The sequence below is a fragment of the Perissodus microlepis genome, chromosome 14, assembly GCF_051167445.1.
Source record: "Perissodus microlepis isolate ML-2025 ecotype Zambia chromosome 14, ASM5116744v1, whole genome shotgun sequence".
Classification (NCBI taxonomy): Eukaryota; Metazoa; Chordata; class Actinopteri; order Cichliformes; family Cichlidae; genus Perissodus; species Perissodus microlepis.
The window spans coordinates 37,365,327-37,379,557 of record NC_140474.1 but is presented as its reverse complement, the minus strand read 5'-3'; the positions used below and the strand labels follow the sequence as shown (position 1 = coordinate 37,379,557).

Below are 14,231 nucleotides of genomic sequence, written 5' to 3'. Positions count from 1 at the left end.
TAACACACGTCTGAAGCACAGTAACAACAAGTAAATGCTCATGTTAGGATCAAATGCAACAGAAGGGTGCCCGTGCACAGGTGATGAAGATACGGTGATAATATGAGAATGTTTAGGCTTCTCAAAGGAAGTGCTATTTATTATGCTCCGGGGTCCATCCATGCCCATCAGCTAGCATCTGCAGCTCGAGCCTGTCAGACAAACATACTAGACGTATGTTTGAAATGACAATTTAGTTTGTGACGCCAACCAAAGGAGCTGTGAGGTTCAGCAGGTTTGAGTTTTCCTCAAGTCCCTGAGCTCACTGAGATCACGGCTTTCATAAACTGGATCCGACCGCCTTCACAGCCACAGAGAAAATAAAACACTATTAAGGTTTTCAATTTGAAATTTTCAAAAAAATGAAAAGGTGACGCTTGAGGCCAGATAACAGGAGCAGTTCTAAGACTTGATGACACTTCATCACAAATCACTGAGAATTCTCAATCCTGATTGGCTAATGAAAATTAGATCGTGGTTTAGACAAAAAGCAGAAACTAACCAGTAGGGCTGGGCCATATCATACTGTTCACAGTAATACCGGTACAATGTTAGGCACTGATAAGAAAATGAAATATCACGATAGAATATGGGTAAAACGCTCATGCGCAGTGCCTTTGTTTTCATACGCGCACGGCGGCGACGGAGAATGAGAAGGGGCGAAAGCGGATCGTTGAATGAGACGGATGAACCAGGAAAGGCTTGTAAAAATGCGAAAACTGGTTTGGCTTTTGTCTGCCAGATACACAACAAAGCACATTTGTTTTTGTAGAACATGCAAGCGGGCCGTCGTTATTGCCGTGTTTTCCGTACTATAAGGCACTCTTAAAATCCTTTAATTTTCTCAAAAATCGACAGAGCCCCTTATAATCCCGTGCGCCTTATGTATGAATTCTGGTTGTGTTTACTGACCTCAAACCGATTTTATGTACACGGCGCTCAAAAATCTGTCAAATGTAGTAGTACGACTTTGCTAAGCTACGAAGCCGCACCGCTCGATGGATTGTCGGAGCATTACGGCTATCGTAGGCGGGAGCCTTGCAGAGTGATACGTACTGTGCTTCAACATAATATTACCGCATTGTGTCTATATAAGGAGCCCAAAATGTCCTTCAACATGTCCTTCAACGGACATATTAAACAAATATGTAAGACTGCTTTCTTCCATTTGTGCAACATCTCTAAAGTTAGAAATATCCTGTCTCAGAGTGACGCTGAAAAACTAGTTCATGCATTTATTACTTCCAGGCTGGACGACTGTAATTCATTATTATCAGGATCTCCAAAAAACTCACTGAAAAGCCTTCAGTTAATCCAAAATGCTGCAGCAAGAGTCCTGACAGGGACTAGAAGGAGAGAGCATATTTCTCCTGTTTTGGCTTCCCTTCATTGGCTTCCTGTTAAGTCCAGAATTGAATTCAAAATCCTGCTCCTCACATACAAGGTCTTAAATAATCAGGCCCCATCTTATCTTAATGACCTTGTAGTACCATATCACCCTATTAGAGCACTTCGCTCTCGCTCTGCAGGCCTACTTGTTGTTCCTAGAGTATTTAAAAGTAGAATGGGAGGCAGAGCCTTCAGTTTTCAGGCCCCTCTTCTGTGGAACCAGCTTCCAGTTTGGATTCGGGAGACAGAAACTATCTCTACTTTTAAGATTAGACTTCAAACTTTCCTTTTTGCTAAAGCATATAGTTAGGGCTGGACCAGGTGACCCTGAATCCTCCCTTAGTTATGCTGCAATAGACGTAGGCTGCCGGGGGATTCCCATGATGCATTGAGTTTTTCCTTTCCAGTCACCTTTCTCACTCACTATGTGTTAACAGACCTCTCTGCATTGAATCATATCTGTTATTAACCTCTGTCTCTCTTCCACAGCATGTCTTTATCCTGTCTTCCTTCTCTCACCCCAACCAATCACAGCAGATGGCCCCGCCCCTCCCTGAGCCTGGTTCTGCCGGAGGTTTCTTCCTGTTAAATGGGAGTTTTTCCTTCCCACTGTTGCCAAACTGCTTGTTCATAGGGGGTCATATGATTGTTGGGTTTTTCTCTGTACCTATTATTGTACGATCTACTGTACAATATAAAGCGCCTTGAGGCGACTGCTGTTGTGATTTGGCGCTGTATAAATAAATTTGAATTGAATTGAATTCAAAATGGCTCCTGTTAAGAGACATGCTCGCAGTCACGCAGCAGAACATGGGAATAGAGCAGCTGTGAGAGATTTCAGCATTAATGAATCAACGGTGCAGAAGTGGAGGAAGCAAGAAGGATGAGTTGAGAAAAGTTTGACTTATCTGACTGTTTGGTTTCGCTTCATGCACCTTATTATCCGAAAAATACGTATTTGACTTATTTGGCACACTGCAGTTTCATGTTGCAAAGCAGCTCTTTTTAACTTGTGTGGATATTATACATGGTTATGCTCAGGATATGTCAGCCCATTTGCACTGGAAATGCCTTTTGGTTAAACTGTCAGCAAGGAATTTGCATTTGCACTGTTACATTTTTAAATAGCTTTAATGCACATAAAAACAGCTGCTTGTTTAAGTGAAAATACATTGATGGGTTTTGCACTAATAAAGTTGTGGAGTTGTAAAGTATTTTGTTTTTGTCTCGTGTCAGTTATATCGTTAGCGCAAATTTTCAGATATATATTGGGATAAAGAGTTTTGGCCATATTGCCCTGCCCCACTAACCAGAGCTTTAAGGTCCGGTTACAACTGTTTTAAATCTGGGCGTCCAAATAAATTAGCAGCATAATGGGTGAAAAACATACATTGATAATTCTGCCTCATGTTGAGAGAGCCGAGCAACGTTGGGCTTGATTTTGTAAGAAGAAGACTGCAGGGCTAAATGTGGTGCTTTCACACCGAATGATCAAACTCACAAACAAGTCTGAACAGATTCAATGAAATCCACGAGGATGGTTAAATGTTTTCAGCAGCTCCAGGTGGTGTGAAACACCGTTTGTTAAAGGTTTAAGAAAACTCCTTTATACATTATTAAAACCATTTCATTCAGAAAATGAGTCCAACCAAACAGGTTTCAGGAGTTGGTGTTTAGTATTTCCTAACAGAGGACGGAAATGATTCATATTTAATAAAAAGGGGAAAAACATGCAGGTTAGGCACATTTTAGAGAGATGACAGCGTAATGACTTAAATCTCTGTGGGTTTGTTTTTAATGATTGGCCAACAATGTTCACATATGTGGACAAATCTGCCTGAGAGCAGAGCCGCTCAGAAACAGCTGCATATGACCAATCAAATCCCGTCGTGGGTTTCATCACCGTCCAATGAGTCAAAGTGACTTTACGTTTGCTGTGGAGCCTGTTTCTGGTCAGAAGCGTAATCGTGTGCGGAGCGAGATCCCTGCAGGTCGCAGTCTGGCGTGACAACACGTCCAGCTCCCCTCCTGTTGAGCGCCTCCTCTGCACCCCTCAGCTGCAGCCAGCGCGTGCATTTTTTTTAACACAATGTGAAATCTCTCAAATTTCAGCCAATCACAGCAGCTTTTAAAGCTTTAATGTATTTGGGGAATTTTCTGGGTTTTTTAGCAGATCCTGAAAAACCCTGATATGTGAATTCCCATTACTATGACTTACTAGTACTTTTGAATCATCAAATAAAGCAAACATGAATAATGCCCTTAATGATTTAAAGACAATGATGCAGAGATCACTGTTGTACCAACACTCAGCAGTCATATCTCTGAATCACTGCAACACGATGGCAGCTTCAAACATGTGGGACCAAAGCAACGGCTGGAACAATTTACTCTGTTTCAAATTCCTACAACAACACTTTGCTTTTTTTCAGCTTTACTGGCTAATTGGCTATAAAATGTAATCTAAAAAGTGCACATTTAAAAAAAGACTCACGTTTTTGGATTATTACTACAAAGCTGTACTGTAACGGTAGTACTGTCTGCTTCAGAGTTCATTTTAACTATACAGTATGGAGGTTTATTTCTATGAGGATGTTTTACATACAGACCAATCAAAATGCAGTAAACAACACACACACACACACACACACACACACAGGAGAGAGCCATTGTTTTCTAGCTGCTTGACTAATCAAAAAAACAAAAGACAAAAAACTATTTTATACCTTATTGTAATTTTTCACACGCAGAAACAAACTGAACATCAGATTCTGTACCAGCTCCATGCGAGTCTCAGCACTTCCACATCTATATATAAAGTCACTGCTGTGCCACACGTGTATAAATACTACGGTGTCTGAGAGGGTTCAGCTCAGCTACACTTAAAGTGGAATTTGAGCAACTGTAAAAAGTGGATGAAATATGTTCGCGACGTTTTAAAAACTTCTTACTGATTGTTGAATGTGTCCCCTCTGCAATGCTTTTCATGCAGTACGTTGCATTAAATGCAAAGTAATGCAGTCACTCCACAGAAGAAACACTCATCTCTTCCACAGCGATTAGTTAAACTGATGCTAGTTGTTTCAGGTCTTGCATGTATAATAACGTTACCAAAGCCCAACGCAACTGTCAGTGATGGTAATCAGCATCCTGTTCCTATCTTAGCGTGTTTTGGTGTGTGTGTGTGTGTGTGTGTGTGTGTGTGTACTGGTGTTTATTATATATACATATTTTTTCCTGGATTGAACATTTGTGGTTCAGTACATCACAGAAATACAACACGTGTTAATGAGAATGGTCCTAGAACATTTGTACATCATTACATTGAAAGAAACATAGATTATGCATTTGTTGTATTGATGTTTTTACCTACTTGAGATTAAATCAGTTCATCCCCTGAGAAAGAGAATCCTGGTACTACTGCATTAATATTTTGCAATGCCTTTAAATGTAAGACAAATATCAGTCATTAAAAATGTAAATTTATTAAGGTACAATTTGGATTAAAAAAACTACTATGCGTATAAAAACGATCTATATAACCTGCACTAATATCTTTAATTGGTTATAGAATTTAAAGCCCTGATTTACTAAAAGCGTCAGCGCTGCACAGACCAATCATCGACTCCTTATTCTGGCTGCTAACGTCCTCCTCTGTCACACCAACCCTCTGCATTTCCTCCTTCTGTACATCCACAAATCTTCTCTGTGGTCGTCCTCTTTTCCTCCTGCCTGGCCCCATACTCAACATCCTTTGTCCGACACACCGACTGCCCCTGAACACATCCAAACCAGCCTCGCCTCTAACTTTGTCTTCCAGCCACGTGATCTGAGCTGTCCCGCTGATGTACTCCGTTCTTATTACTCCCAACCCAACGAGAACCTCAGGATCTTCAGCTCTGACCTGCTGCCTTTTTGTCAGTGCCACAGTCTTCAAACCATCCATCACAGTTTGTCTGACCAACATCTTCTTTTAACAATATATAAAAACAATAATATGTAGGCATTATTTAGAAGTAGAGATTTTCAGCAAGAAATGCTGAGCTCAAACCTGATTTCAAGCCCTTGAGGGCTCTGAGACTACAGATGCTGTATATTTGACTCCAGTCTTTGAAGGAAAAGCTGATCAGTGCTTGGAGGCAACACAAAACAAGGTTTTTTTTTCAGGGTGACCCAGTTGCTGTGTGAATCTTCCTTTTTTGTAGGATTCGGGATGACACGAAGTAACCGTGCCCTCCTCATGCCCTCCTCTGTGTCTTCCTCTTCTCCTCTGTCTTGTCCATTTACCAGTTCCCCCTGTGAAGGACGGCCGCTGTGAGCTGACAGCCTGGCTGCCTGCCATTTGTTACTGTGTCAGTCGATTTTCCAGCCGTCCCCCTCCCTCTCGTATCTACGCTCTGACAAATGCATGATGGGTATTAGCAGGGCGGTCGCGAGCACAGTCTGCTTTGCTGCACAGCAAAAAAATGACTGCACGAGAGAAAATCTTTGCTTCTGTGCAACATTATGCTTAAAGATGTCTGTGGCTTTATAGCCCTGGTCTAAAGACAGTGCAAGTTACCGCTGATGTGCACCGACGTCGCAAAACTGTACCATCTTGAATCCATCTCAAAGGATAAAATAGAAAGATTCCACCAACAATCAGCAGCAGCACGCATTCATCAGAAAATACAATGTGACATTGGGCCTACGAGTATGCTGACAAAAATTCCAGAGAGCCAACAGCCAGGGAGGCTGGCATTGACCCAAAGAGAAGCACAAAGAAAAGTCTGATCATCAGCAAGGAGAGATCAGCATTCTTTCAAGGCCATGGTACACTGTAGTGAGCTAGAGAAAAGGGTTTCACAAAAGGAGGCAATCCTTTGATGCTATAACCCAACTAAGTGACCAAAGTGAAGCTTTGGGAGCTCTTGTTTTGTAACTGATTTTGTTGGGTGTGTTCTGAGATGGTTCTGGTGACTTCTAGTCGTTTTCACGGCCTCAGCGTATTCCTACTGAAGGCTACGCAAAAGCTGGAGGAACCAAGATGAGGTTGTCTATCTGCACATCCTCTGATGATGTTAGTAACTTCCTCATTTTCGTAATCTCTGTTTAAACTGACCACGTTCACTTGAATGCCACCAAAATACCTCTGAACTGAAACGTACTACAATCTAACAAAACCTTTCGGGTTAAAAGCAGATTCTTTTTTTCAAAACTGTCACTTTATTGCTGGTTTGTATTTGTCCCTCTTCAGAGCAACAAAACAGTAGCACTGACTTTTTCCAACCTAATCAAACAGCCAAACAAGCTGGTCGTTGTCAAAGGATCACCGATCCCAGACCTCGGCAGGACTACTGTTACAATACAATTCAGCAACATTTGAGTCATGTGTGAATGATCCTGATGCTGTTGTTAGTACATTTGTAAATAAATAAATTAAAAAATAGATGATTCTAAAAATAAAAGTCAACTTTGGGCAAAGGAATAGAAACTCACCAGCCAAAGTCTTGGAAAGATGAGGATAAAGGGAATGATACCCATGAATTCAATTCAATTTTTCAATTCAATTTTATTTATATAGCACCAAATCACAACAAAAGTCGCCTCAAGGCGCTTCATAGATACAGAGAAAAACCCAACAATCACATGACCCCCTATGAGCAAGCACACAGTGGGAAGGAAAAACTCCCTTTTAACAGGAAGAAACCTCCGACAGAACCAGGCTCAGGGAGGGGCGGGGCCATCTGCTGTGATTGGTTGGGATAAAAGACATGCTGTGGAAGAGAGACAGAGGTTAATAACAGATATGATTCAATGCAGAGAGGTCTATTAATACATAGTGAGTGAGAAAGGTGACTGGAAAGGAAAAACTCAATGCATCTTGGGAATCCCCCGGCAGCCTACGTCTATTGCAGCATAACTAAGGGAGGATTCAGGGTCACCTGGTCCAGCCCTAACTATATGCTTTAGCAAAAAGGAAAGTTTGAAGTCTAATCTTAAAAGTAGAGATAGTTTCTGTCTCCTGAATCCAAACTGGAAGCTGGTTCCACAGAAGAGGGGCCTGAAAACTGAAGGCTCTGCCTCCCATTCTACTTTTAAATACTCTAGGAACAACAAGTAGGCCTGCAGAGCGAGAGCGAAGTGCTCTAATAGGGTGATATGGTACTACAAGGTCATTAAGATAAGATGGGGCCTGATTATTTAAGACCTTGTATGTGAGGAGCAGGATTTTGAATTCTGGATTTAACAGGAAGCCAATGAAGGGAAGCCAAAACAGGAGAAATATGCTCTCTCCTTCTAGTCCCTGTCAGGACTCTTGCTGCAGCATTTTGGATTAGCTGAAGGCTTTTCAGTGAGTTTTTTGGACATCCTGATAATAATGAATTACAGTCGTCCAGCCTGGAAGTAATAAATGCATGAACTAGTTTTTCAGCGTCACTCTGAGACAGGATAAAATACAATACTTTTATATTGCATTTTTTTTTTACAGTGTAGTTATTTAAGTCTCATTAAGCCTAAAGAAGGATTTTCACCCGTGCATGGAAGGAGTCAAGTGTGGATCTTACTGTGGGGATACTGCTCTCTCATTGGATGACATCTCAGAGACTAAAACACACTTTGTATTAATATCGTTTTAAGTCCAGTTTTCCTCAGTTAGCCAGTGAGGAGCATATCTTACATAAGATGCTATAATCAATAAGAGTTGATTATCATCAGGACAGTGTTTATTGATGTCATACTGCAAGGGAGAAAGGAACGTTTCTGCATTCAGATTTCCAAGTAATACCAGAGTAGCTGAGCCCTGCTAGCCATGAGAATTATGATACTCCTGCATTCATGTTTCAGGTCTACACTATATACACCCTCTAATTAAGCCTTAAATTTTATATTGACGATGTGGCACTTCCTGACTCGGCACTGAAAGTAGGCATTTGTAAAGACGTCACCTCAGAGTTGTTAAATGACAGTTTCACCATTCATGATGGATCATTATTCATCAATAGCTTCATAATGGGCAAAGTCTGTGAAGTGCCTCCTTCGGTGTATGCAAATCAGATCTGCTTTAATCACACTGTGATAAAGTAATGGCTTAGCTCACTAAAGCCTTGCCAGTGGCTCAGTGCAGAGGGGCACAGGATGTGCTGGGAGGCTGTCACTGCACCAAACAGGTGGCGTCTAAAAACAAGAGGAAACGAGGGGGAAAACACAGACGGCCAATTATTTGACGCTGACCCAAAACATCCAATCAATTTGTAAAGAATTTTGTGGTGTTTTAAACCTTTTTGTTTTTAAGGTTCATGGCTAATAAGGACCATTCTGAAATTATTGATGACGCTTTAATTTGTCTAGTAAAACGCTCTAAACCTTGACCTGCAATTTTCTGACCTCATGTGAGGCATGATAACATAGTTCTGTGACTCCCCCAATATAATAAAACCATGCCAGCTTCAGGTGATCATCTTGTGCACATTAGACCATTTCCTGTGGCTGCTATTAGTCTGCTGTTCTGACCACTTGCCCATCTTGTGCAATGTTAGGATCCAAATTTGAGGGTAACAATAATCAACTTCTCCGAGAACTGAACCGACTTTGATGTTGGGGTTAATCACCTGTGGCGAGAGCTGGATTTCCAGCTACGACCCAGACGCGCAAAAGAGGTTTCAGTACAGAGTATGGCCTAGGATGGTGACTGCATCTTCTGCGTATCGGGTGAAGGTAGAGGACTTGTCTCGGGTGCAATCTGGTGGTGCAGTCTGAATGAATGGCCGATTACACCTGGACCCACAACACCAACAGCCTGGTAAGAGCGGCTGCACCTCCTCCGTGTCCTGAGGAGGAATAACTTGGACTAGAAGCTCCTGCTGACCTTCTACTGCTCCTCAGGGGAGAGCGTGCTCTCCTCCTGCTGTGGCCACTACTGAGAACAGGGCAGAGGGTAATTAACACCGCCCAAAAAACAATGGCTGCCATCTCCTGTCTCAGAAAAACCAAGGCCATCACAGGATACCCCTCGCACCCCACCCACCAACTGTTTGACCCGCTGCCCTCAGTCAGGTCCCACACCTCCAGACTCACTAACAGCCTCTTCCCCGAGTCATTCGGACTGTGGACAAACACTATCCCCCCAAACCCCACCCACCCCACCAAGCTGAGCTGCGGTCTAAGTAACCCTCGTCACTCAGCTCACACACGGACTCAGACCAAGTCTTTTCTTTGCAGCCTGTTCTCGAATGTGTGCCGTTCTCTTCTTTTGTATATTTCTCCTGTTTGCTTTTCATTCCTGCTGTCCACTATTTATATTTTATTCACACAGTTGGTGTGGAACGCTGACAATTGTACATGGACAATGACAATAAAGGGCTATTCTATTCTATTCTATTCTATTCTATTCTATTCTAAGCCCTCACAACAATCATGCACTTGATGAATCTTATTCTAATTGCTGGTTTTGTTCTACAATAATACTGACCAACAGAAGTTTGAAGCCTAATATCTGGGCATTAGCATATGTACATAGGTCACAATGAACTTGTGCTGCGGGACTGAAAGTACTGACTTTACCTTACTGTACAACCAGATTAAGCTGAACTTCCCTCGGACAGCTTTAACCAAACTTACAGCCAAATGTTGATATTACAGAGTCTGTAGGCCTCACCACTGGCACTGATGCTGAGGTTGTATCTGCTTGTAACGATGCAGCTGAAAAATCAATGATGCAGTGAATCATGCTGATGGTACGGGCAATGACTGACTAACTCCTGTTGAGGTTTAAATTTATCATCTTAAATGTTTATATGCTGATTACATTGCTTTATATAAGAAAGGCCTAACTCTGAGTACACTGCATGCTTTTGCAGCTAGAAAGTGAAAACAGCTAGGCTGTTTGATCGAAACTTAAAGTGTGGTGTGACGTAGAGAGCAAGTATATAAATACCTAGGCTTCCGTTTGTGCTTCAGACCTGGGGTTGTGTGTTTTGTCTTAAGGTCTCCATATCCGGATATGTAAAATAAAGATCATTTTTTAAAGTAAAAAGACCACTTTTGAGCCGTGTCTTTCTTGGCCCTAAAGAATCCAAAAGAACCGGAATTTAACACTCCACAACAAGGTTTCAAAATGTATTAGTAAGACAGGCAAACTCCAAGATGTCTAACTGTAAGCCCACAAGAACCAGCGATTACTTCCTGTGAATCTGCTGCAGCAAAAACTGTATCACTTGGAGGGTATTTAAATAGACAGGATGAAGGAGTAACGTTGCCGAACACATCTCTGATAGAAAAGGGTCTATGTAAGAAACACTATGTAGGGGACACAATGTTGTCAGGTTTACGTCTTCACCAGCCGGACAGCATGTAACTGGAAATAAAATAGTTTTTGGCTTTTTCAAATTATTCCTGTATTTTCTGCCACCAATGTGTTTACAAGACTTTTAGGCACAGAAAAAAAATTAAAAATCAGATTATTTAATTATTTAACTGCTACTATGAGTCCACACAGGTGTGATAGACCTCTGAGATGCTAGCTTTACCGGCACAGTAGACATTAGATTCATTTTCGTTAATTATGTTAAGAACTTCCATACAAAAGCCTTTATTAGCTGTTTATATGGTAACATATAATCCCGGTCTGACACCTGGTAGTTCGTGGTGCCCTCATCTATTTTTGTTTGTTAAAGGTGGTCAGCAAGCAGGTTTCAGGTGCATGACTGCCACCTTCCAGCAGTAGTAATGTACTGCATTCTATTAGGTACTGACAAAAATGAAGGAAAATATATATTTTACACAAAAAATAGTAACATTTATGTAATAAAAAGAATATCCCGCCTATCTAGATTTAAACTAGTCTGCATGAACTGATATCAGAATCAGAATCAGCAAAGGACTCTGTCATCCGCGTTCATTTGACCAATCATCGGGCTTTTTACTTTACTTTTTGTCGTCGTTTTTCTAAGCTGCTCAAAATAAATCAGATATTTTTCTGAAATTTAGATTCACTGTTTCACTTCTACCAGCCAACATTTTAAACAGCAAACAACCATCTGTTTCACAGTTAAAAACTGTTAACATGAGTCTGCAATAATCAACAGCAGGTCTAGTTAGGTTACAGAAGCAAAACAACAGTGAGTTATGATTTCTTTAAAATAAAGTTCTTAAGAAAAATTATATTTTTATTTAAAATGATTTATAACATTATTAATTACCAATAATATTAAAATCACACAACTAAAACATTTGGGTCATACTCATGTTTACCTTTCTGTCTTACTTTTACTTTGTGCTGTAAAGCTTCAGTGATTATAAGTTAACCAATTCAAACATTTGAGTTGGTTTGTAACACATGACAGCAGTAAGCTTCAGCCCAAATGATGGCATAGAGTCTGTTTTGTATTGTGTGCTATGGTGACATGGGGATATGATATATTAATTATTCTTTCTGAGTTAGCTGGCTGCCGCTTCCAGTCCATCCTGGTTCGGGTGAAAGCGGAGGCTGAGGGTGGAGCTGGTTTAAATGCAGAGGCCAATAAAATGGACTGAACCATCTGTTGTGACCACGCAGGGGGGAACGGGGTTCTTCTCAAACTATGGTTCGCTATCATCTCTGTGGTTTTCACCTTTGGTGTACACATGGTTCATTCGCTTGCAGGTCAGTTCGCTGAGTTGTGTTTTGTTAAGTTGACCTTTTTTATGGGCTCACCTGGTTCTTAAAGCAGCTTGTTTTTGTCATTTTTGTAATAATTTTGTCTTTTTGGGGGTATAAAAAACCCTTTTTTGTTTTTGAAGATTACGCCTGTATGTTCTGTTAGTGCCCTTCATCACACATGAACACTTCTTTGCATTCTCTCCATGAATCCTATTTGTTGAGGTAAAACGTTGTGCAGTATAGCACCTTTGGACTACACACACCAGGTCACATGGAATTGGTACACTTCGTTTGTATCTGTTACGCAGAGAGGCGCGGCGAGGGAAACATCAGACTTCACTCTATCTTAACTGAAGTAATTGGTTTACTGTCTCTTGCCAACATCATGCACATGCAGACAGCAACTTCTCAAAATGGCCCCCAATCCATTTCCTGCTCCCTTTAAATACTCTAAAGACCACGCCTTCTCAATGCAGACTGGCCTATAAAAGAGCTGCAATTGAGGCAGGCCTCCTCTTTACTGGGAAGACAAGATGGCCACCACAGAGGTAACCTGCAAAACACTTTGTTACATGAATGCTTCCCAGCAGTATCATGGACTTTTTCTGCTTCTTGAGGGCAGGTTAAATAAAAAGCTTGGAATATTTCACACCAATTGCAAATAAAGATGCCATTTTACAAACATCTCGGCTCATCAGTTACAATTTCGTAAGTCTACAAAACTCTGAATTCTCTGCAAAGAACAAAATGCAAAACGCTTCTGAAGGTTGCGACTCCGACAACGTTAAGAAAATAACTAAAGGTAAGTCTTTGCATTGCAGAGCTGGACTGGTTGATTTTCTCAGTGGCTCCTTTGTGAAAACAAGATGAACAAATGCAAAAGAGCTCGGACCTTCTCGTGGTGTAATTTACAAATCTGTAATATTAGTAATGTTAGCTGAGTGAATTCCAGTTTGATGTTGCTTTGCTGTAAAATGTGGACTCCATTTAAAAGGATAATTTACAAGGTAAATTTGGTAATGAGTAAAGCAATAACAGATAAAAACGTCCCAGCGACTCCCGCTTTTTCTTTTCATTGCACCCTGTTATTCTGTGTGATTCAGAGGAAAGCACAAACTCTGCTCGTTTCCCCAATTTTTGTCAAGTGTTACCAGGTGTTGGTTGAGACGTATTCTGGGTAGGACAACCGAATGTCTATGCTTAAAATTAGCCCTTTATTGTGCATGTTTTTCATGTAGAATGAGTCAGAGCAAAGAAAAGACAGATTTAACTCTGTATACACCGTCCTGTAACTGCAAAGAGCTGAAAAGAAATGTGGGCAGTTTAGCCGAAGTGTGAAAACCATTGATTTTCACATGTTTGCATGAACCTGTATTCAAAATGTATGAATACTGCACTTCCAGGATTGAATGCCTACATGTCTGTGGATCACGTGCAAGCTGTCGGGAACGCCACAAGTGTCAAAAGAGAAAGGAGACTGGGATAAAAAGCCAAACAGATTTGCAGCCATTCAGTACAGTGAATGTGACTGGCTGACCTTTCGTGTCCTCTCACGGGCCTTCAGGAGCGAGTTCTTCCACGAACACTCCTGTGAACAGAAACAATGGCAGAAGCTGAGCACAAAAGGAGACACCACACAAAAAATGTCATTTTCTCCCACTGTCATCTTTCACATCCCAATTCATTCTAATGTTAGAAACTAACTGTACCAACTCATATCCATAATAAAGGAAAACCTGAGATTTTCTTAATGACAAAGGCAAACGTAAGAAGTAGAACATCATTTCAGATGCGTGTGAAAGCCAAAGGAGATCCTTTGATTAAAATTCCTTTCTGATGTTTTGGAAGCACTTGACCTTCAATTGGTGTAGTGAGCTCCAGCACAACATTCACTTAGCTCACCGATGCCTCGATCAATTCTCGACAGGTTCAAAAGACTCAGTCAGCCTTTCATCAGAGTTCATTCAGCCGCCACCCAACTCAAAGCTGCAAACAGACTCTGCTCTTCTTTCTACAGCTGCTGCAGGCCACACAGTCAAGTGTATGATGAAGACTGCATTTCAGATTTATTATGGGGAAAATGAGCGAGGTTGATAATGTACGGCAGGAAGACGAGCTTTTATTCACAAATTAGAGAAGTATGTGCAATTAAAATGAGCTTTCAAGTGTTCTACAAATAAGT

The 14,231-nt window shown here is 41.1% G+C and overlaps 1 long non-coding RNA gene across 1 annotated transcript in view; it reads right to left on the bottom strand.

The window, feature by feature from the left end:
* LOC146374380 (uncharacterized) overlaps positions 1-14,231 on the bottom strand; it is a 108,333-nt gene that overhangs the window by 23,091 nt on the left and 71,011 nt on the right. Inside the window, exon 3 of the long non-coding RNA XR_014802292.1 lies at positions 13,587-13,637. This is a non-coding gene — a long non-coding RNA (uncharacterized LOC146374380). The remainder of the gene's footprint in view (positions 1-13,586; positions 13,638-14,231) is intronic.